The sequence below is a fragment of the Onychomys torridus genome, chromosome 7, assembly GCF_903995425.1.
Source record: "Onychomys torridus chromosome 7, mOncTor1.1, whole genome shotgun sequence".
Taxonomy (NCBI): Eukaryota; Metazoa; Chordata; class Mammalia; order Rodentia; family Cricetidae; genus Onychomys; species Onychomys torridus.
The window spans coordinates 49,920,639-49,943,314 of record NC_050449.1 but is presented as its reverse complement, the minus strand read 5'-3'; positions in this window follow the sequence as shown (position 1 = coordinate 49,943,314).

The window sequence follows — 22,676 nt, the reverse complement described above, 5'->3', positions numbered from 1 at the left end:
CAGGAGGCAGAGGCAGGCGAATCTCTGTGAGTTCGAGGCCAGCCTGGTCTACAAAGCGAGATCCAGGACAGGCACCAAAACTATACAGGGAAACCCTGTCTCGAAAAAACAAAAGCAACAACAAAGAACTGAGCGTAGGCAATATCTGCTACGCTGTTCTGCTGTGGGACTGTTGGCAAGTAGTGACCTCTCTGGACTTGGGCCTGTCTGTGAAATGGCATGTGGGCTGATCCTCCCTGGGCTTCAGGCCTTCATGACTTCACTGCCATGCCTGTCTGGTCTCAGGTGTTCCCCTGGTGTTGCCCACCTCCCCCTGCCCCTTAACACTTGAAACATTGCTTGGTGCAGAAGGCCTGTGTGCCATGGCTGTGTACCCAGCTCCTCCACACAGGCTGCCAGTGCCTCACCCTTCTAGCCTCAGCCCATGCTGCCCTGTGAGTCAGGGTTTCTCCAGTCCACAGGGCCACATGGAAACACGATCAGGCTGCCACAGCACTTCTCCCTGTGGAGCGAGCTAAAGCCTTAATCCCTTTATACAAAGCCCATGGAATCCATCCTCAGTCTCCAAGGGGAGGGGGTGAGGTGCAAATTGGCTTAGCCACTGATCTAGAAGATGCTTGCTCAGAGGACCAGTGCAGCTGGTCACTTTGGCCACACACATGGCCCTGGCTACCACATGCAAGCTTGGGAACCCTGGGAGGTTCAGGAATACAGAGACCCAGGTGAATAGCTGAGCTGGCCCTCTGGCCCCCACCTCATCTCTTTAAATCAGTGTATTGGGTCAGGTAACTGAGCCTAGAACTCTGGGGGCTGTTGGAGCACAGCCTTTTTTTTTTTTTTTTTTTTTTTTTTAATTACAGTGTGTGTGTGTGTGTGTGTGTGTGTGTGTGTGTGTGTGTGTTTCTATGTGTCTGTGTAGTGTACATGTGTATATCTATGTGTCTGTGTGAGCGCACATGCACATGTGCACACACGCATGTGCACACACACATGTGCACGCCTGTTCCATGGTGTGTGTGTAGAAGTCAGAGGACAACTTGCAGGAATTGGTTCTCTTCTTATATCATGTAGGTCCCAGGGGCTCCGTGTGTGTGTGTGTGTGTGTGTGTGTGTGTGTGTGTGTGTGTGCGCGCACGCGCGCATGTGTGGTGGGTGGGTTCTGTGAGGAGAGGAGGGCAGAGCTGTGCATTCAACAGTTTACATGGAACAGAAGAGATGGAGCAGGAGCAGAGGCCTGGAAGTGAGGTGACTCTGCATGGTGGGGAGCCACCCCTAAGGGTGTATGTCTGCAGGGCAGAATAAAGACAGATAAGGTTGTGGTGACAGATCAAGCAGGAAGGGACTGCAGGGGCTCATGCCTCTCTCCACCCTCGCTGTCCAGGGCACTCCAGTCCTCTTTGCTCTGTCTACAGTTTTCCCTTCCCACCGTCAGTGCTTACCTTCATTCCAGGAGACTGTGTGTCCCTTGAAGGTCCCCAACTCCCTGAGTCACCCATGGGGGCCTATGGCCCCTCTTGCTGCTCCGCTACTGAGAAGTTAATCCCAGATTAGCCTGAGCCTGATTAGTAACCTCCTAATCCATAGATTGTCTGCCATTCTCTATAGTCTCAGAGCATTTGGGGGGTCCAGGCAAGTTTCATTCACTTCTGTGTTCCCCAACCCTAGCATAGTGCAAGGCTTGTAGCAGACGGCTAGTGATTGTTTCCAGAATGAATCTGACCCTTTGCCTCCAATGTGTCCAGTGTCCCTGGCTGGGACAGAGGTGGGACTATTACTTCACCATATCAGAGCTTTGATAGCACAAGTGCCGATGTATGTCACACTTGGTCTCCCTTGGAAGCAGAAGACAGAATGCAGGAAAGTTGTGTGTCAAATCTGAGCACAGTTTCCCTTTCTGTTGACATCTTCAAGTGTGGTCCTGTAGTTTCTGGCTGGGACTGAACAGCTGGAGAGTCATGGGAGAGGTGAGGTGCGGCACTGTCTGACAGGCCAAGTGGGCGCTCTGGCCAGATCCTCCCATCCCTACAACGAGGCTCACTCTCCTGGCCTGGCACACAGGAAGAGCTCAGGCTTGGTGGAGAGACTTGTTTACTACTGGAGAGATGGCTCAGTGGTACAGGTGCTTGCCGCCAAGACAGAGAACCTGAGTCTGATCTCTGGAACCCCCTTGGAAGAAAAAGAACCAGCTCCCACAGGTTGTTCTGACTTCATGTACGTGGAGAGGCACTTGTGAGCTACCACTACCAATAAATAAATGAGAGAGAGAGAGAGAGAGAGAGAGAGAGAGAGAGAGAGAGAGAACCTCTGCCTGCCCAAGCCTGGGTTTCGTCAACCTGTAAAGTGGGGACAATATCTCCCTGATAGAGTTGTTGCACGGCTTTCGATTGCTGTGACAAAATACCCTAGAGAATCAACTTTAAGTTGGAAAGGTTTATCATGGCCCGTTGGAGTCGGAGCCTTCAGTCAACAGTCTCTTAGCTCTACGGCTTCTGGGCCCATGGTAGAGCCAAACTTCATGGTGGGGACCACATACATGGTAGAGTGTGAAGACTCCTCCCATCCCTAGTCTGGTCCTCCCTTACAAGAGACCACATCTCTGGGGCCAAGTCCTTCTGAAGATGTTGGGCTGAGCAGCTGACCCTCAGCAAGGTTTGAGCTGCCCTTTGGTTTTTACTTCAGGAAGGTCCACTGGAGTAGGCAAGGCTTGGATCCCTAAAGAAAGGAGTTCAAATGAGAGACAGGGTCAGGTCTTCCAGGTTGGGAGCTGGCTTAGTTTGGATGATGTCACCTTGGTACCAAGCTTCTCTTGAGTCCTCAGGTCCATCACCCATCCTGTGGTGACTAGACTTGGCTGTCAGCTCAACATTTCTGGGAAGATAGCTCCTCAGTGGAGGAATTGCTTGCATCAGATTGGCTTGTGGACGTGTCCTTGATTGCTAATAGATGTAGGAGGGTCCAGCCCACTATGGGCAGTACCATCCCCCAGCAGGTGGGCCTGTGCTGTGTAAGACCTGGCCATGAGCCACGGAGCAAGCCAGTCAGCAGCGTTCCTCTATGACTTTGGCTGCCTCCAGGTCCCTCCTGACTCCCTCTGTGATGGACTATGACCTGAAAGCATAAGATGAAAACCAAAACAAAACAAAAAACCCTCCTCCCCTACATTGCTCTCAGTCAGAGTTTGCTTTTTAAGATTTTATTTTATATGTATGAGTGTTTTGCCTTCAAGTTTATGAGTGTACCACATGAATGCTTGGAGCCTGGCAGAGGGTAGAAGAAGGTGTCGGGTCCCCTAGAACTGGAGTCACCGACAGTTGTGAGCTGCCTTGCAGCTTCTAAGAATTGAACCCTGGTCCTCTGCAAAATCAGCAAGTGCTTTTAAACCACCGAAACATCCCTCCAGTCTTTGGTCAGAGTATTTTAATCATAGCACCAGAAAGCAAACTAGAACAGACCCTATTAGCCATGCCTCAGGCTGCCGAAGACAGTGTCCCTCTGCTTTCCTTCAAGTGGCCACGAACAGCCCCAGCCCCTGTCTGTCTCTGCCCTCAGCCAATCACCCAGACTCCACTCCTTACTCCACTCCTGACCCATGTTACCATCAACCCCGGCAAGAATCAGCAGCCAATGTCACGTGGGTTGGTATCATGTCTTCCTTTCCTGGGTCCTTACTCAAGTCATGCCAAGGGCATTCCCAGCCCAGCCCCTTCCCAGAGCCACACAGTACTGGGTGGCTGCCCACAGCTCATCCAGCCTCCTGTTGCTGGACAGCAGGGTTCTCTCCATGGTTTGGTAATTTTAAATAAGGCTGAAGTTGGGTGTAGTAAAGTACACCATTCATCCCAGCACACAGGAGGCAGAGGCGGGCAGATGTCTGTGAGTTCGAGGCCAGCCTGGTCTACAGAGTTAATTCCAGAACAACCAAAGCTACACAGAGAAATCCTGTCTCCAAAAAACAAAAAACAAACAAACAAAAGAGCAAATTCTCTTAGCCATTGAGCCATCTCTTCAGGCCCTGTTTTATAGGGCCTCGCACATGTTAAGCAAACTCTACCACTGTGTGTGTGTGTGTGTGTGTGTGTGTGTGTGTGTGTGTGTACAGCAGAGCATGTATGTGGAGGTCCAATTCTTGAGAGTTAGTTCCTTCTTGCCATCAGGGATCAATCTCAGGTTGTCAAGCTTGGCTGCAAGTGCCTTTACACACTAAACCATCTTGCTGGCCCAAGCCTACAGATGCTTTTTGCAAGCCTGGTGTGGACCTGTTTTTTGTGATACCCTCTGCTTTTCTCTAGTGACACACCAACCAGCTCTGCCCTTGACCCCTCACACACATGCACAGGTGGACATAGCCATGGGCTTTCGTGTTTGCAGGAGAGAAACATCCTGACCCTGACAGGGTCTTCTCTGGGAATGCCTGAGGCTGTCAGCTGTTTCTGCTCAGGTGCCCTTAGCTCTGGCAGTCAGCATTTTATTGGGAGGGAGTTTACTAAACATCTTTCTTCTGGCCAGGAGATATATGGCTAGTGACTGGAGGATGCATTTTCCGGGTTGTCTATGTTCTTACCCCCTTGACTGTGTCTCCCAAAGCCACCATGCCTGGGGCCAGTGAGATGGCTCAGCAGGTAAAAAGCATCTGCGTCCAAGCCTGAGGACCCGAGTTCAATCCCTGAAACTCACATGGAGGAGGGAAAGAACCTACTCCCACAGGTTACACACACACACACACACACACACACACACACACACACACACACACACACACACCATGATGCATGTGCACCACCCCCAGTCAAACAAAAATGTAAAAAAAATTAGTAAGCACTCAGAAGGTTGATACCATAATAAAGGCTACTTCCCAAGGGCCTTGCTGAATACACAGTCTTACTAATGCTCACAAGGGGGATATCCACTCAGCCAAATAGAAAACAAAACCTACAGGCTTCGGGCTGGAAAGATACTGCAGCTGCCAAAGGCCAAGACTCTCAACTAAGAAGACAAGAGACAAGGGACCTGGGGAGAAGGCTCGGGTGCCGAAGTGCTTGCCTTGAAAACACAAGAACCTGAGTTCAGTTCTCAGAACTCCTGTGGAAACCGCCTAAGGCCAGGTACGGTGTCACACTCTGTGAGTTTGAGGCCAGCCTCGTCTACATAGGCTAACCAGAGCTAAGAAGTTAGAACTTGTCTAAAATAAGAATTTTAAATTAAGGTTTAAAATCCTGATGTGGTTACCTACATTTGTAGTCTTAGCATTGGGGAGGTGGAGACAGGTGGATTCCTGGGGCTCTCTGGCCAGCCTAGCTAACCTAGCCACAGGTTAGCAAGAAATTACATCTCAAAAAAAAAAAAAAAATCATTTCTTAAAATTAATTAATTAATTAAGGCAGTGGCTGATACTTGAGAAATGACACCCAAGGATGTCTGTCCTTAGGCCTCCTGTGCGTGTGTACACACACCATCCTCCTACACTCTAATCTGAGGCTAGAGTGCCAGGCAGAGGCACTGCTGTGCGCTAGCAGGGTGGATGTGGCAGCCACAGGTCAGGTAGGAGCGCTCTCTCTCTCTCTCTCTCTCTCTCTCTCTCTCTCTCTCTCTCTCTCTCTTTCTCTCTCTCTTTCTCTCTCTTTCTCTGTCTCTCTCTGTCTCTCTCTCACACACACACATGACAAAGCATAGTGAAAAGCAGAGAAAGATTTAATTACTATAAACTAGAAAGAGAAATAGAAAGGGGTCCAGTGTCCCCCAAGTTCTTTTTCAAGGGAACAGATATGAACTTTAGGTTTAAACAGAGGAAGAACTGAGACAGAGGACAAGAGGCATGTGTCTTTAAGCAGTCTCAAGGGTGCTCCTTACTCATCATTGTCTTGGCTCAGGTCCTGCAAGGTGGTCACACAAGAAGCTGAGAAGTTGTGAATGGCTGTCATGGGAGAAGGGAACAATCTGGTTTCTACAGATGGTCTGCTCCTGGGTGTAGCCTCATCATCAGAGGTAACTGTCAGATCTGAGCTGCTTTGCTGGTCCTGGAACCCAAGGTGATGGTAGGTTTAGGACAATGACTCTTTGGGCCTTTCAGGCTTGAAGAGGGAGAAGATAGGCTGGGCAAGCAGACATCCCTAAGGATTATCGTGTCTGCAGAGTCGAGCAGGGATCTGAGCCAAAGTGAAGAAGACAGACACAGACTGAGGGCAGGAATAGCAGCAGCCTTTCACCTGCTTTTAGTTACCTGTGGGTCCCAGTGAGGAGTTGATGCTTTGTAGCAAAAGCAGCTCTTGGTGTCAGCTCCAGCCGCTCTCAGGGAGTTGCCTCACTGGTCTATAACAGTGGTGAGGCCATGAGTGAGATGGGCAGTAATGGTGTTTAAGGACGATCCCACAATGCCCCAAAGTGTCTTAACTGTGAGAAATGGGTAAAAACTGGCAGAGGTTCATGGCTACTTCCTCCCTGGAGCCTCCCTGGATGACCCAACCACACACAACACTCGGAGTCACTTTATTGGCTATGAGACTATTGAACAAAGGTCCCCAAGGAGTTAGAATTTCTCCAGGAAGTTCATGCTTGGGGAAGAGAAGGGACTGCAGCCTGGTGGCAGCCAGGGGAAGAACCTGTCTCCCAGGAAGAGATTCCACAGCTCTGCAGTTCTGACCACTTTCCAGATCACCTTTCAGGAAAGACTGGAACAGAGACACCAATGGGTCAACATGGCCGGGACCACACCTTGTGCAGGACTGCTTAGCTATGCATACCTCTTGTCCTCTGTTTAAAACTAACCTCAGGTCAAGACTTTGGGGTGACTGCACCTCTTTATTTGTTACCCCTTTTCCAGTGTGGCCACGTTGACTGAATCTCTGCTTTTCATTGTTATTGGTCTTTTTTAATTGGTGTATTGAGAATGAGTGGCCAAGACTGGCCTGGAAAGGCTGTGAAGGACCATGCTGTAACCTTAAGAACTCTGGTCATATGCATATCAGTGAAAACATATGGTATTTGGGGTTTTTATTTGGTCTGAATTCTTTGCTCAGGAGTCTGTGGGAAACTTTATCCATGTCTGGCAAGACTCTGAGTTCATTCTAGCTACTTGCAATTGAGTGTTCCCTTGTATAGATAACACCACTGTTCATGAAGTCCGCTGTCAACGGATGTTTGAGTCACGCTCCTGACTGTGTTGTGGCCTCTCGCAGTTTGTATAATGAAGCCCTTCTATTGATGTAACTATATTTGGAGACAGACGTTTAGGGAGTTAATTGAGGTTAAAGGCTGTCGTAAATGAGTGTCCTTATGAGAAGAGAAGACCCAGGGTGCACACACCCAGAGTTAAGGCCCTGTGAGGACCCATAAAGAAGCAACCATGGCTTGACCGGGAAGAAAGGTGTCATCAGAAACTAAGGTGGCCCTTTGACCTTGGACTCGAGCATCAGAACCCTGGGAACAAGAAGTCTGTCATTTAAGCCTGTAGCGTTGTGTTAGTATAGCAACACAGGTGGACCCTGGGGGCATGACAAACACGGCTGCTTTAGGACATTCTCCTAGATGACTGTGGTGGATGAGAGTGCTTCCTTCTGCTGCGTCTGTCTCCAGGATTACATCATAAAGCAGACGTGGCAGGGGCGGCAGGGGACCATTTGAGAGCGAATGAAGTCAAGGCACCGTGTCACTGTGTTCCTAACAGCATCTAGTCCATAGGCCCCTTTCCAATTTCATCGTCATGGCCTTTCCATGGGAAGGTTCGCCTTTGATCACTTCTTGATTTATCTGTCAAGTATCTGTAGTCGCCTTCAGTCCTGGGTGGTTCCTCAATCTTCACTTTCGTGACCTTGACACTCGTAAAGATTACAGGCTGACTCTTTTGTTCTCTGTCCCTCAATTGGAGTTTTTCTGATTCTGTGTGCTTCAGAGGGAGTGAGGCGGTGCCCCCCTCACCGAGGTTGTCAGGATGCGTGTGTTCAGTCTGCCCATAACTAATGATGTTGACTTTTTATATTTACCTATTCATTTGTTTATTTTGAGACAGGGTCTCACTATGTAGTCCTGACTGTCCTGGAACTCACTATGTAGACCAGGCTGGCCTCAAACTCACAGAGATCCTCCTGCCTCTGTTTCCAAGTGCCGGGATTAAATGCCTATGTGCTACCACACCTGGCCTGATACTGCCTTTTTAAAAAGACTGATTTTACTTTTATTTTATGTGTGTGGGTGTTTTGTCTGCATCTGTGTCTGTACACCACATGTGTGCCAGGTGCATAGGGAAGTAACAGGAGGTCATCAGATGCCCTAGGACTGAAGTTGCAGCCAGCTGTGAGCCGCCCTGTGGATTCTAGGACTTGAACTCGGGTCCTCTGGAGCGAGAGCAGCAGCACTCATAGCTGCTTAGCCATCTCTCCAGCCTTGTCACATTAATGTTATTCTTTGGTAAGATGGTGTACGTGAGTTTCACTACAATTGACTAGGAAGCATTTTGCATTTATAGATTTATAAGTAATTAATAAGGACTTTGTAGGGAGGTAGTTTGAGATCACATAACAACTGTTTCCCATCACAACATCACCAACAGTCTTCACATCTGTGTAAGTCACTTCTTGTGCACACAATGCTGAGAAAACAATGTTAAGGACTCGCTGTTTCCAGGGTTTCCATCTAGGGTCACTGGCCCCACTCTTTGCTGGCTTGTGGTGAGGCAGAACAGTGTGACGGGAGGACATGGAGAGGAGCCACGTAGTTCATGGAAGACAGGAAGCAGAGAGAGATTGAGAACGGAAGTGGTGAAGGGCAGGATATGCACTTCAAAATCCTATCTCTTTGCCTCACTTCCCCTCTCCCTTTCCAGAGACATTATCCAATCATGCATCCTGCAGTGGATGAACCCACTGATGAAGCCAAAGCCCTCATGATCCAGTCACTTCCCCGATCCCATCAGCTGCAATCAGCTCTTTAACACACGAGCCTTCTGGGGGACATTTCAAATTCAAACCATAATGAACATTAATGATTCTAGCTTGAATCAAATGTTTCTATAATTGCAAAAGACTTTTTTTCTACTTTTATTTTTTCTGTATTTATTACTTTGAATTTTGCCCTAAATGAGAGCTTTTCTCCTCTCACTAGTGTGTATTTATGTGCATACATGTATACTCCTGTACATGTGGTACACACATGTGTGTATGCATGTTCCTGTGCATACTGAGTATGTGTGTGCACACACGCATGCATGTTCCTGTACACGTGGTACACGTATGTATATGTGTATGCGTGCATATTTCTGTACATGTGCACATGTGTGTATATGCATGTTCCTATTTATGTAGTGTACATATCTGTGTGCACACGTGTGCATGCATGCATGTTCCTACATATGTGGTGCATATATGTACATACATATTCCTATACATGTGGTCTGTACGTACATGTGTGCATGCGTGCGTGCATGCATGCGTGCGTGCGTGTGCGTGCGTGTGCGTGTGTGTGTGTATGTGTGTGTGTGTGTGTGTGTGTGTGTGTGTGTGTCTGTGTGTCTGTGTCTGTATCTGTGTCTGTATGGAGGCCAGAGAATAACCCTGGGTGTTGTTCTTTCTCAGATGCCATCCACCCTGGCATCTTTTTTAGAAAGAGTTTCTCACTAGGACCTGGGGCTTGCTGATTATGCTAGGTTGGCTGGTCAGGAGCCCCAGGGATCCATTTGTCTCTAACTCCTCAGTACTAAGATTACAAGTGTGGGCCAACATGTCTGGCTTTTTACTTGGATTCTGGGGATCAAACTCAGGTCTGCAGCAAGCATTTCACTAGTCAGGCTCTAAGCCCCAGTCTCAGAGGGCTCACAGGCCTACTAGGATCACCATGCCCCACTCAGGTAGGGAGCAGAGCCCTTTCCTGCTGGAGCCATGGCCGATTCAGCAGCCCCCTGGAGGTATTGGGAACAGGGAGGACAAGGATGACAGAAACCTGGGTAGACATCTTTCAGGGAGGAAGGTCTGACCTCCTAGAAGGCTGCTGGGTACCCTGTAGTTGGAGGAGTCTGAAGCTTAGGTAAACTGGGCATGGTGGATTCCATCTGTAACCCCAATATTTAGGAGGCAGATATCTCTGAGTTTAAGGGCACCCTAGTCTACATTGTGAACCCCAGGCCAGCCAGGGCTACATGGTGAACCCCCTGCACTCCCAACCCAAAGGAAAAAAAATACCAAATTTGGAGACAAAATTAGGTAGAGGATCTTGGAGGGAGTCTTGAAGCCCAAGTTTCTTAGTCGACTCAGGCATGTGTCCTCCATCCTCATTTGAAGAAGCCCCTTGGCCAGCAGAGCAGATCTGAGGAGTCCCCTCTCTGCAGAGTTTGGAATTCTGCTCCTTTTCTGCTTTCCTTGAGCTCTTAAGGGCAGGTGAGATGTCTTCCTTATCCCATCTCCAGGAGAAACAGCATAATAAGTGCGTCAAACAAACAAAAGAAAGCAGGAAAGGAAGGAAGGAAGGAAGGAGTAAATAGAAAACTGGGGAGGCAGAGACAGGGGGCTCTTCGGGCTTCACTGATCAGCCAGCCTAGATGAATTGGGGAGCTCCAGGCCAATGAAGAGAGCCTGTCTCAAAAAGAAAAAAAAAAGATGATGGGCAGTGGTGGCGCACGCCTGTAATCCCAGCACTCGGGAGGCAGAGCCAGGTAGATCTCTGTGAGTTCGAGGCCAGCCTGGGCTACAGAGTGAGATCCAGGACAGGCTCCAAAACTTACCTAGAGAAACCCTGTCTCAAAAAAAAAAAAAGATGGACGCTCCTAAGGACTTTGACTTCTGGTCACTGGTGTACCCCTCACCCCCACTGCTAAACACAAATTATGTGCCGGGCCACATATATGCATTGTAGTGTTCTAATAAACCCAATGGTGCTGTTTGATCATAAAGTGTCCCCCCAAAGGCTCATGTGTTGAGGGCACTGTTCTCAGAGGTGGGTTGTATCACACTTGGAAATGAAGACCACTGAGCGGTACTGTCATCCCTGTACTTCCAGCTGTCCTGGCAAGGTGCTCAACTTCATTGATCAGAAGTATAAGAAAATGCTGAGGCATTTTACAGTTCACAAGATTTGATCGCCTCCAAGAACAAGTTGGAAGGGTGCATGTTCACTACTTCTTTAGATGCACAGGGCCTGGCCCGTGCAACTCAACTTTGCTGAGTTAAAAAGGGTGAGCCTGGACAGCAGTAACAGCCATAATGGAGTCCTCCTGGGAGCCATAGCTGGTCAGGGCTGTGAACCTGGAAGCAAATAAGGTACGCCTAGTGACCATAATGAAATCAAAACAAAGCTAGGCCCTAACCACAAATAAGATGAAGGAAGCCTTATGCTCAAAGTTTTTCCGTTATGACTCTGCAGAGATTTTTTTTCAAGATGGGTCATTTCTCCAAATGTCTCATTCAGGGTGTGCCCTGTTTTGCTGGCGCCAGGGCACAGCCATAGCCTGTCCAGTGACCCACCCCATCCTATGTTGATGCCAACATCTCTTATCAATTCCAGTATGGTCCCCAGGGTACAAGGTCTCAGAGGAACAGACAGACCTTCGGGGTAGGAGCAGGACATCTGTCACTTACCACTTATCCCCTGCAACAGATATTGGGATCAGCCACTTACACCTTGTGCTCTAGTTTGTCTTGTCGGAATAAGCAGGTTTCTAGTAGTTGCTTCATGGTCACACAGGGCACAGGCTTGGCATGTGAAGAAATGGAGTAGGGAACACAAACCCGGAATGTGATGCCCAGTGGTGGCAGGTAGCACCTGCTGTCTGAATGCTCTCTAGGAGCTATGGGACCTTAGCTTCTGTGTGTCTTGTAGAGCGGAACCCTAGGTGTCACCAAATGGGCTAAGGGCACAGTGGCTGACATGGAAGTCAGAGTCTTTCCCACCCCTGGTTTGGCTCAGTGGCTCAGCCTTAATTCTTGGCCCAGGTTCAGCCCTCAATCCCTGGACCGACCCCTCCCTCCTCTGGCCACCCTGGGGATTAGTCAGGAAGTATGCACAATGAGTTTATTGTTACTAGAGGAAGGCAAAAATAGCTTGGGACTGCAGATTGGCAGGGGTGGGATGGGCATAGCCTGTCACAGTTTCAGGGAGCCTATTTTTCTTGAGGGGAACTCAGACCCAAAGAGGTGTGTTTGGAGTGGGTCATTCAAAGGCAATACCTCCTAGCAAGCCCCCCGGCTCTCCTGACCTACACCCCAGTATATCCCTCACCTATCCAAGTCCCTCCTCATACCCTCTGCTTTTGTCCCATTAGCCAGCACTTGTGTCTCCGTGGGAAGAGCACTTAGATAATCAGAACCACTCTCCCAAACAGAGCAGGCAACATGTGGACAGGTACGTGCCCTGTGGCTGGGTGGGTAGAAGGGTAATGCCCCAGGCTTCTTACCTCTGATGAGAACATCGCTACATGCCCAGGCTTCCCTGTGTCATAAGGACAAAGGCACTCTTCCTGGCATTTTGTTTGGTGCTGTGCCCTTTGCTGGATGTTTCCTCTTTGCTCACTCCCACTTCCCCATCTTTTCCCCTGTAAGCTTCTTTTTGTTTGTTTGTTTGTTTGTTTGTTTGTTTGTTTGTTTGAGAGAGGGTTTCTCTGTGTAGTACTGGCTGTCCTGGAACTTGATCTGTAGACCAGGCTGGCCTCAAACTCACAGAGATCCACCTGCCTCTGCCTCCTGAGTGCTGGGATTACAGGCGTGTGCCGCCACCAACACTCGGCCCCCTTCCAGCTTCTTAATTTTCAGTCTGTTTCAGGGGCATCTAAGATTGTCTCCAACCACAGAACCAGCTGCAATGGAGGGAGGTGTTGGAATAGATCAGTCACATATCTGGCTTCTGGGAGGTACTGGGGACTAGAAGGAGGATGGAGAGAAGAGGAGGGCCTGAGTTAGTCAGGGATATCCTGAGTCATGTCCATAAACACAGAGATATCTTTATGAGACATTACTGGAGTCTGGCCTGGTGGCACGTGATGTAACCCCAGCGTTCTGAAAGTGGAGACAGGATCTGGAGCTGTACAGCGAGACTCCTGTTTCAAACACCAAGACCTGGGGAGATAGGTCCATAGCAGAGCACTTGACAAGCTTGTGAAAGGCCCTGAGTTCAAGCCCAGTCTCTCTCTCTCTCTCTCTCTCTCTCTCTCTCTCTCACACACACACACACACACACACACACACACACACACACACACACACACACGAGAGACAGAGAGAGACAGACGGACAGAGACAGAGAGATAGACAGAGAGACACTGAGACAGAGACAGAGACAGATAGAGAGGGGGATTGTGGAGGCTAAAATAAAGGCCTAGAAGAACTGTGGTATAAGAGCCAGTTTGAGAGTTGAATGTCAGGGCAAAGGACCACCACTCCAGCAGGAAGACAAGCAGATTGTGCATTCCTGATCAACTAGTCTATCCAGGCCTTCCCCTGTTCCTGGGTCCATCTACCCCAAGGAGGGCTTTGGCTTTACCCATGTACCCGTTCAACTGCTAACTCCGCAAACACACCTAGAAGCAGTGCCCAGCCAACTGTCTGGGCACCTGTGGTCCCAGCAAGTGAAGTATTTAGGTGACCAGCTCACAGCTGTTATCTGCTGCCCTTCCACACACTATCATCACACTGTTCCTGCACAAACCTGTTCCACAGGTGTGAAAAACAGGACCCAGTGCCCTTGGTAGGTGGGAGTCCTCTCAAGCTGGGCTCTGCCTTTTAGCAGCCCTGCCCAGACCCTTGTCTTTCCCTCCTGCTTAGGGATCTAGAGAAGAATAAATCATGTTAGGTGCTCATCATCAAAGGCGAAGCGGCCAAGTGGCCATAATGACAGGAGTCAAGAGGGTGAGTCTGCACCTGCAGACAGGGAGCCAACTGTCAGGAGCACATGCTATGCTAGATCCCAGGAACCAGCCGAGTGCTGGCCAGGAAGGAAGCTGAGTCCTGGCCATCAGCGCTGCCTGTGGAGGACACCAGCACTAATCCAGTGTGGTAGCACATGCCTATGGTCAAAGCACCTAGGAGGCATCTTATATACATATATAATCATAGCACATATGACAGGGCTGTTGCCTAAATCCAAGGTCAGTCTGAATTATATAATGAATTTCAGGCTAGTCTTGGCTACATAATGAGATCTCATCTCAAAAAAAACAAAACAAAACAAAACAAAAAACCCCTAAAACCAAACAAACAAAAAAGTGAAGAAAAGGAAAAAAAGCTGTAAGGTCCTGTAACCTTCTTTTGTGAGACTTCCATAGTTCTGGAGAGAGGTTAGCTGGGGGCGGGTGGTGCTGGTGGTTAGACTCCCAAGAGAAAAACATAAGCCATCCAGTTGAAAGCCACCCAGTTGAAGATGAATTTCATTTTTAAAAACAGGATTTTTTTTCTTTCAATTATGTGTGTGTGTTCATGGGCCAGAGGATGCCAGAGGCTATTGGATCCCCTGGAACTGGAGTTATAGCATTTGTGAACTACCTGATGTGGGTGCTGGGAATCAAAACCCCGGTCCTCTGCGAGAGTAAGTGCTCTTCACCCCTGAGCCATTTCTCCAGACCCTGAATTTCATCTTAAAAAAAAAAAATGTATTGCCAGACATGGCGGCACACGCCTTTAATCCCAGTACTTGGGAGGAAGAGGCAGATGGATCTCTGTGAGTTTGAGGCCAGCCCCTGAAGGCATTCAGTCAGGCTAGCTCAGACTTCATGGCCAAGTAGGGGCTCCTGTCTCCTAACTAAAGGTAGGCACACATGACCTTGAGCTCCAGAGAATCAAACACACACAGTATAAAGCACGTCCAAGTACACTCAAACCTTATAACAGCCCAGCAGAGATACTTCGCTATGCCACATACTTACAAGACAACAGACATAAAGGCCTGCAGAATTGTTCCTGGCTGGTGAGTGGTAGGGGCCAACACTTGGGCCCAGGTTCCTCCCTGCAAGTTTGCTGTCTTTCCCTCTGTCTGCAATGCCCAGCTCTCTGCTGCTAGTTCCCCAACAGTCCCTCATGTTTCTCCAACAAAAGTTTGCCTTTTGCACATGCCCCTCCAGCACCTCACCCTTCCTGCAGGTGCTTTTTCTACCCCAGGACATTTGCATCCTTGGTATACACCACCACCCACAATATGCCTCTTCATGCTGACTTCCCCAGCTGTGACTTCAGCCCCAGAGAGGAGCACCTGTACCTCTTAGTCAGTGCCAGAAGGCAACCCCGAGGGCTAAGGGTTTCTTGCAAAATGTCAGACTGTTCCAATCAAACAGAAACTGGCCCTGAGCCGGCTCAGCTGTGGCCACCGGAGAGCTGGGAATTAAGGCTTCCCAGGCTCGGCTTTGCATCTCTTTTCACAAATATCACCCCTTCTTAGCCTGTGAGTGAGGATACTGCTCATTAGCCACTCTGGAAACTGTAGACCAGGAGCCTAGCTGCTCTTCGTCATTCCTTTGGGATCAGGCTATGTGTGGGCCTTTGCCTCCACAGGACCCCAAGCTGCTTATATGTCTTCCTGTGTCTGATCCCAAAATAGGCAAGCTAAGGATGCCTGCCTGGCCAGCAGAAAACTTCCCCCTTCCAAGCTTCCTCTAGACTCTCAGGGAGCTACACTCCCACCAGGGAAGCCCTTTTGACCAGTCCTAGCTCAGCCTTGTAAACACAGCACCTGAACTGAAGCCCCACCTCTGTTGTTTCTGAGACGTGTGTGTTAGGATTGTCATGGAAGACCGCACAGGCTGTCCACGATCTGGCTATTAGGAGTGGGTCTAAGGACGGCAGCACCCCTATTACCTAGTGTAGAACCTCCTTACCACTCCAGAGAGACTGGGTAAGACTTGTCTTACAGGTGAGCTAACATCAGAGTTTCAGAATCACTGAGGTGTTATGACCCTAGGGCCATGGTGTGGTGGCTCCCCTGGAGTCCTGTGATAGCTCTCCTTGGTTGGGAAGAGTCACTTTTCTCTGGCTCTTATTTCCCTGCCTTTCAAATGGAGGTAACAAAGCCTGTCCCTCAGTTAAGGGCTGGGTTCAAGAGGCCTGGTTGACACAGCCTCTGTGGAGACGCAGAGGGGTTGACAAAGCCGTTCCCCCGCACTCCTCTTCACCCCAAGCACTTACAGGAAAAGTTAATCCTCAGACTGTGAGTCTGGAGAGGATCTTAGTACACCAAGTAGATACCATTTTTTTAAAAAATTAAAAACATTTATTTTATGTGGGTGAGTGTTTTGCCTGCATATCTGTCTGTCTGTACACCATGTATGTACTGGCATGCACAGAGGCCAGAAGACAGCACAGGACAGATGTGAGCTGCCATGTGTGTGGGTAGGAAATCAAACCCAGGTCCTCTGGAAGAGCAGTTGGTGCTCTTAACCATTGAACCATCTTTCCAGCCCCAGATACCACCTTTCACTCAACAGTTTTACAGATGATAAAATCAAGGAAAAAAGATGAAATAGCAAAGCTGATGTCTGTGTGAGGCCGGCCAGGGCTAGTCTTCATTCCCATCTGCCCCCGCAGATTTACAGAACTGTCCTTGCAATTTACCTGCCTCTGTCTTGTCTTCAGCACCCTGTGGGGATAAAGGAGATGGAGCTTGAACAAAACCTCAAAATAGAATCTCCCTTGAAATAGAACACCTAAGCTGACAGGGTGGCTCATGGAATCCCCGCCCTTGGAAAGTTAAAGCCGGGTGGGGGGGGTCACCATGAGTTCCTGCGCTACAGTGAACCCCAGACTCACCTGGGCTAAAGAGTGAGACTTTGTCTCAAAAAGAAAACAATGGAGCAAAAGCAAAAATTAAGAATAGAATATCCAAGTAGATTCTATGCAGGTGCTGTATGGGGCAGCCCCTTCGCAGACCTAAGGGCATGGTGGAAGAGAGGAGACCTTCAGAAAGGAATGCCTCTCTTTCTTTCTTTCTTTCTTTCTTTTTTTGTTTTTTGTTTTTTGTTATTGAGACAGGGTTTCTCTATGTAGCCCTAGCTGGCCTGGAACTCACTCTGTAGACCAGGCTGGCCTGGAACTCAGAGAGATACGCCTGCCTCTGCCTCCTAAGTTCTGGTATTAAAGATGTGCACCACCATTGCCCTGCTGGAATGCCTTTCTCAGTGATGTGACTACTCTTTGTGCTGGGCCATGCGGTATGTGATGATATATATTCCACTTTTGGGAGCATAAGACACCAGCCCTGTCCTCGTGTTGGTTACCACTAGAGAGGTCATGTGGCATATGTACCCGAAAAGCTGACAACAGTCAGTCAGTACAAGGTCCTGAGGGTAAGCCCACCATCTCTAGGTGTTACTAGAGGGGCCTAGATAAGCATGAGGAACTTCTGGACAGAACAGTAGAAGATTCTAGAAGACGCTGAAGAGATTTGGACTCAAAGAGAAAAAACTGGAAGGTGCTGAGTGTACTTGGGGACAGGGGACTGGATTGGAGCAGGGCTCACAAGCTTTTTCTAAAGAAGGCCCTAGAGTGACTAGTTTGGGCTTTGCAGGCCATGGGATTTCTATTTCTAGTCCTCAACATTGCCCTTGCGGCACAGGGCAGAGATGGTGATTGGTAAACAATGGCCGAGGCTGTGATCCATGCTTTACAGACACCCAAGGGCCACATCTCATCATTTCATGTGTCACAAGGTAGTACCTTCTTTTGTCACTTTTCCAATCATTTAAAGAGTTAGGAAGAATGTAGAAGCGTCAAGTGGTACAGTGGTGCACACCCACAATCCCAGCACTCAGAGGCTGAGAGAGCTGGAGCCTGGGCTATATGGTGAGGCGCTGTCTCAAATAAACAAACAACAACAAAGTAGAGGATAAAAATAAAAATAAATAAAGAATCAGTCTTTGCTTGTGAGTTGTATAGACCATGTACCAGATTTGGTTCAAGGGACCTCACTTGCCCATTTCTGACCTAGGAGCCAAATAGAAGCTGGTCTGGAAGGTTGGCTGAGGCTAGATCCTTCTGGGCACCTAAGTCCAATATGAAAAAAAAAAAAAGTTTTGTTTTGAATCCAAGTCAAAGGTTGGAATCTATAGTATTTAATTTGTATGTGTGTGCATGTGTGCGTGTGTGCGTGTGTGTGTGTGTGTGTGTGTGTGTGTGTGTGTGTGTATGCACATGTGTGTGCGCATACGTGGAGGCCAGAGGTTGACATTGGGTGTCTTTCTCAATTGCATTTCATCTTGTATATTGAGGTAGGATCTTTCACTTGAACCCAGGGTTTGCCAATTTGACCTAATCTAGCTGGCCAGCTTGTTCCAGAGTTCCTGTCACTGCTTCCTGAGAGCTGGGATTCCCAGAGGGCTGCCATGTCTGCCTAGCATTTAGGTGTGTGTGTTGGGGATCCAAACTCTAGTCCTTAGGCTTGGGAGGCAAAGAAGACATATCTCCATCTCCTGGGAGTTATAATATTTGGATATCCCTAGACTGGACCCCTCTTCCAAGAGATTGGCTGTCAAGACCCCAGGGAGCGTGTGTATGAAGATTGTGCCTTTTACGGAAAGAAAAGACTGAGGGAGGAGAGGCTGGGGGTGGAGAGTTAAACTTGAGCTACCTACAAGACATGTAAGTGAGATGTCAAGTAGACCACTGACATCTGGACCTTGAGCTGAAGCTGAGGCTTAAGGATGTAGAGACAGGAGCAGCTGAGCCTCACACAGAGGATCAAGAGAGCCAGAGACATGGGGACACACGCAGCAGGCTGCTTGTTGGAAGCCAGGAGGAAGGTGTCATTTCTGGGCCTCAGTAGATGAGCCCTGGGGGTGTTGGGGGTCTAGTAATATAGAGGACTCTAGTAGCCTCACTACCAGCAGCTTCATGGGAAAGTGGGTGAGGAGTCAGAGGAAAGAGATGACACTGGCAAGTCTTTAGAGACATTCTAACCTTTGCAAAATGGTCGAAATGAAGCATTAGTCATAAAGATGAGGCATTGGACTAAACAAACTTGTAGTGAGAGCTTACTGTGTCCCAGGCACAATGCCAAGGCCCAAGAATGCAAAGACAGGGAGACAGGCCTGAATAACCACACTCCAATATACTTAGGCCAGAAAGGCATAAACAATAAGTGGGTCGGCAGCAGGGATGTCAGAGCGTATGGTTCAGAACCAGGAGCCCAGAGTTGGTACTGTGGGACCCCGTGCTTGCAGATATGGAGAAATAAAGAAAAGCCTTGCTCAGCAATGGGACAGAGGCTTCCAAAAACCACAGAGTTGTGAAAGAAAGGAGGGGGTTAGAAATAGAATGTGGTCAAATGTGGCCTCACAGGGCAGAAGGGAGCTACAGAAGTTGAACCTGAGGAGTAAAGCTGCTGCCCACTCTGGCCTGTGAGCCCCTGTGCTTTGCTCTAGAGCAGGGGTTCTCAACCTTCCTAATGCTGCGACCCTCTAATACAGCTCCTCGTGTTGTGGGGACCCCAACCATAAAATTTTGCTACTGTTATCAGAATCAGAATGTAAGTATCTGATCCACTCCCACTAATGGGGTCATGGCCCACAGGTTGAGAACCACTGTTCTCCAGTACCACTTCTAGCTGAGTTCAGCTGTGCACCCTTGTCATTCCAGGATTTGGGAAGCAGAAGCATGAGGGGCAGGAATTCAGTCATCTTCAGCTAAACAGTGAGGCTAGGACCACCCAAGACCTTGTGAAGCAAGTGGGAGGGGGGTGGTTGGAAGGGAGGGAGGGAGAAGGGAGGAAAAAGGGAGGGGGAAGAGAGAGAGACAGAGACAGAGAGGGACACACACACATACACACACAGAAAGAGGGAGGGATGGAGGGAGGAAGAGAGAGACGGAGGGAGGGAGGGAGAGACAGAGACAGAGACAGAGATTTCTTTTCTTTTTTTCAATATAAAGTTTCTCTGTGTAGTTTTGGTGCCTGTCCTGGATCTCACTCTATAGACCAGGCTGGCCTCAAACTCACAGAGATCCACCTGGCTCTGCCTCCCAAGTGCTGGGATTAAAGGCGTATGTCACCACCGCCAGTCGAGAGAGAGATTTCTAAAGGAGGAATATGTGGAAAACAGCATGGATCCACCAGCTGCATTCCAGGTACCAAGCTTACTATCTTAAATATTTTTTGTTTGTTTTGAGATAGTGTCTCATTAGTAGCCAAAACTGACCTCAAACTCTTGATCTTCCTGTCTCAGCCTCCTAAGTGCTGGTACTCTTTAAATACTTTGAATACTTATGACGTATAGGATAGACGTGAGTTTATATTCTGAATCTGTAAGGTGTCATTGCTTGAGTGACCTTGGGTCCTTTAACATAACTCTGTTTTAGTTCATCTGCACAACATGGAATTTTCTAAAGGCTTCAGTGGGATGGCAAAGGTTGGGCTGTAGACCAGGCTCTAGTATGAGCAAAGCTGTGGGTTCCATGTCCAGCACAGGGGGAAAAAAGTAAAAACAAAAAGCCACAACTATTGTCTTATTTGAAGCAGAATGATTCTTGAAGGCATCTTGCATCTTAGAAATGTGGCTTGTAGGCTGGCGAGATGGCTCAGCAGGCAAAAGTGCTTGCTGCCCAACCCAATGACTTGGGTTTGGTGGTGGGGTCCTGTTGTGGAATATTAATTAGTTGAATATTAGATGTGTTACAGTCACTTATGCTGTGGAATATTTGTGTGATGATGCAAAGATGTGTCGCATCCTTTTATGTTGCATTGTTTAACGCTGTGAAGCTGTGTTACTGTGCCTGCCTAAAACAGCTGATTGGTCTAATAAAGAGCTGAACGGCCAATAGCTAGGCAGGAGAGAGAAATAGGTGAGGCTGGCAGGCAGAGAGAATAAATAAGAGGAGAGAGAGAGGGAGGAGTGAGAAAAGGAGGAGAGGAGGATGCCAGGGGCCAGCCACACAGCCACACAGCCACACAGCAAGCCACAGAGTAAGAAGGAAGGGAAGATATATAGAATAGAGAGGCAAAAAGTAGACAAAACAATTTAAGTTAAGAAAAGCTGGCTTGAAACAAGCCAAACTAAGGCCAGCCATTCATAAATAAGAATTAGGCTCCATGGATTTATTTGGGAGCTGGGTGGTGGGGCCTCTCTAGAGTCAAAGAAGAAGAAGAAGAAGAAGAAGAAGAAGAAGAAGAAGAAGAAGAAGAAGAAGAAGAAGAAGAAGAAGAAGAAGAAGGAGAAGAAGAAAAGAAGAAGAAGAAGAAGAAGAAGAAGAAGAAGAAGAAGAAGAAGAAGAAGAAACCACCAACTGCAGGACCCCACATAGTGGAAGGACCCCTGGAAGTTGCCCTCTGACCCCCACATACACGCTATGCATTTTGTACATGCTCCTGACCCCACATAAAATAAATAAAAAGTAATGATGAAAAAATCTTAAAAAGAAAGAAATATTGCTGTTAGCTTGTGTGCATGTCTGAAATGCTAACACTTAGAAGGGTGAGGCAGGAGCATTGTGAACTGGAGGCAAGCTCGGGCTACAGAAAGACCCTGTCTCAAAGAATAAAAATGGAAATCTTTGTCAAGGGCCTGAGGAGGGGGGACAGGAGCTTCAGGGGCTGCATGGGCCGACTCTTCTGTGAACGGACTGAAGAGGGCAGAGAACCCTGAGCAGAACCAGCGGCAAGTGAACGCAGGGACTCAAGTGTTCTCCAGCACCCACGTGCAGCGTGGCACCCCTTGCTAGGGCGTCAGATCCAGGAAAAGAGGTGGGTTTAGGGAATTTGTTCTTTGTTTTGGACAAACTGAATTGAGGAGTCTTCTGGACAACAGATGGAAACAGCCTGAGGGAGACAAACAGATGAGGAACTCCAGAGAGGCAGATCCAGGATGTCCACACTCGGGAGAAGCTGGATGGCCCAGATGATGACCCTGTTGTTGGAGACCTGGATGGTCCGTAAGGCCTGGGTTTGTGAATCAGCTCTGAGAATAATGGAAGGTAGAGCTCATATATATAGCTAGCATAATTTATTAGTACAGCACATGCTTTCTTATTTTTAGAATTTATGTGTTTATATTTTTATGTGTATGAATGTTTGCCTGTATATATGTATGGGCCACGTGTGTGCAGTGCCCTTGGAGGTCAGAAGAAGTGAGATCCTCTGGAGCTGGAGTTACAGGCAGCAGTGAGCTGGGAACCAAATGGAGTCCTCTGCAAGAACTGCCAGTGCTCTTACCCACGCAGCCATCTCTCCAGCCTCCTGGCAGGGATCATCTGTTAACAGTCTTCCAAGGAGATACATGACCGGCTGAGAACCAGAGGGCCAGTGCCGACAGCTTTTCTAGGTACACAAGGCAGATCCAAATCCCCATTTAACAGATGGCAAAAACAAGTCCATAAGGGAGACTTAACAGTGGGAAGCAGCTTCTGAAGCGCCCAGAACTTTGGTTGTCCCAGCTGGGGAAACGCTAGGCCTGGAGCCAAAGGCCCATTGGTGTGGCGTGAGAAGGGAGGAAAAGCACTTCAGGTTCAAGTTGCTAGTTTTGCAGAGTGTAAAATTACCGCACGAGTCCTAGAGAATAAACAGAGTTAACACCCCATTAAATACAATGGACTTTCGCGGCCCGCGCCAGACGTGCTAGGACTGAAAGCAGCTGAGCGGGAGGGAAATGTATCACACCCGCTGCCTTCAGGCTTCCAACGAAGACAAATCCTGAGCAGGGGCAGGAAAGCGCCAGCGGCAGCTCTGCGGGCCGAGGGCTGAGGCCCCGGGAACGAAGTCTTTCTGGAAGGTGGGAAGGGCTGTGTGCAGTGTGC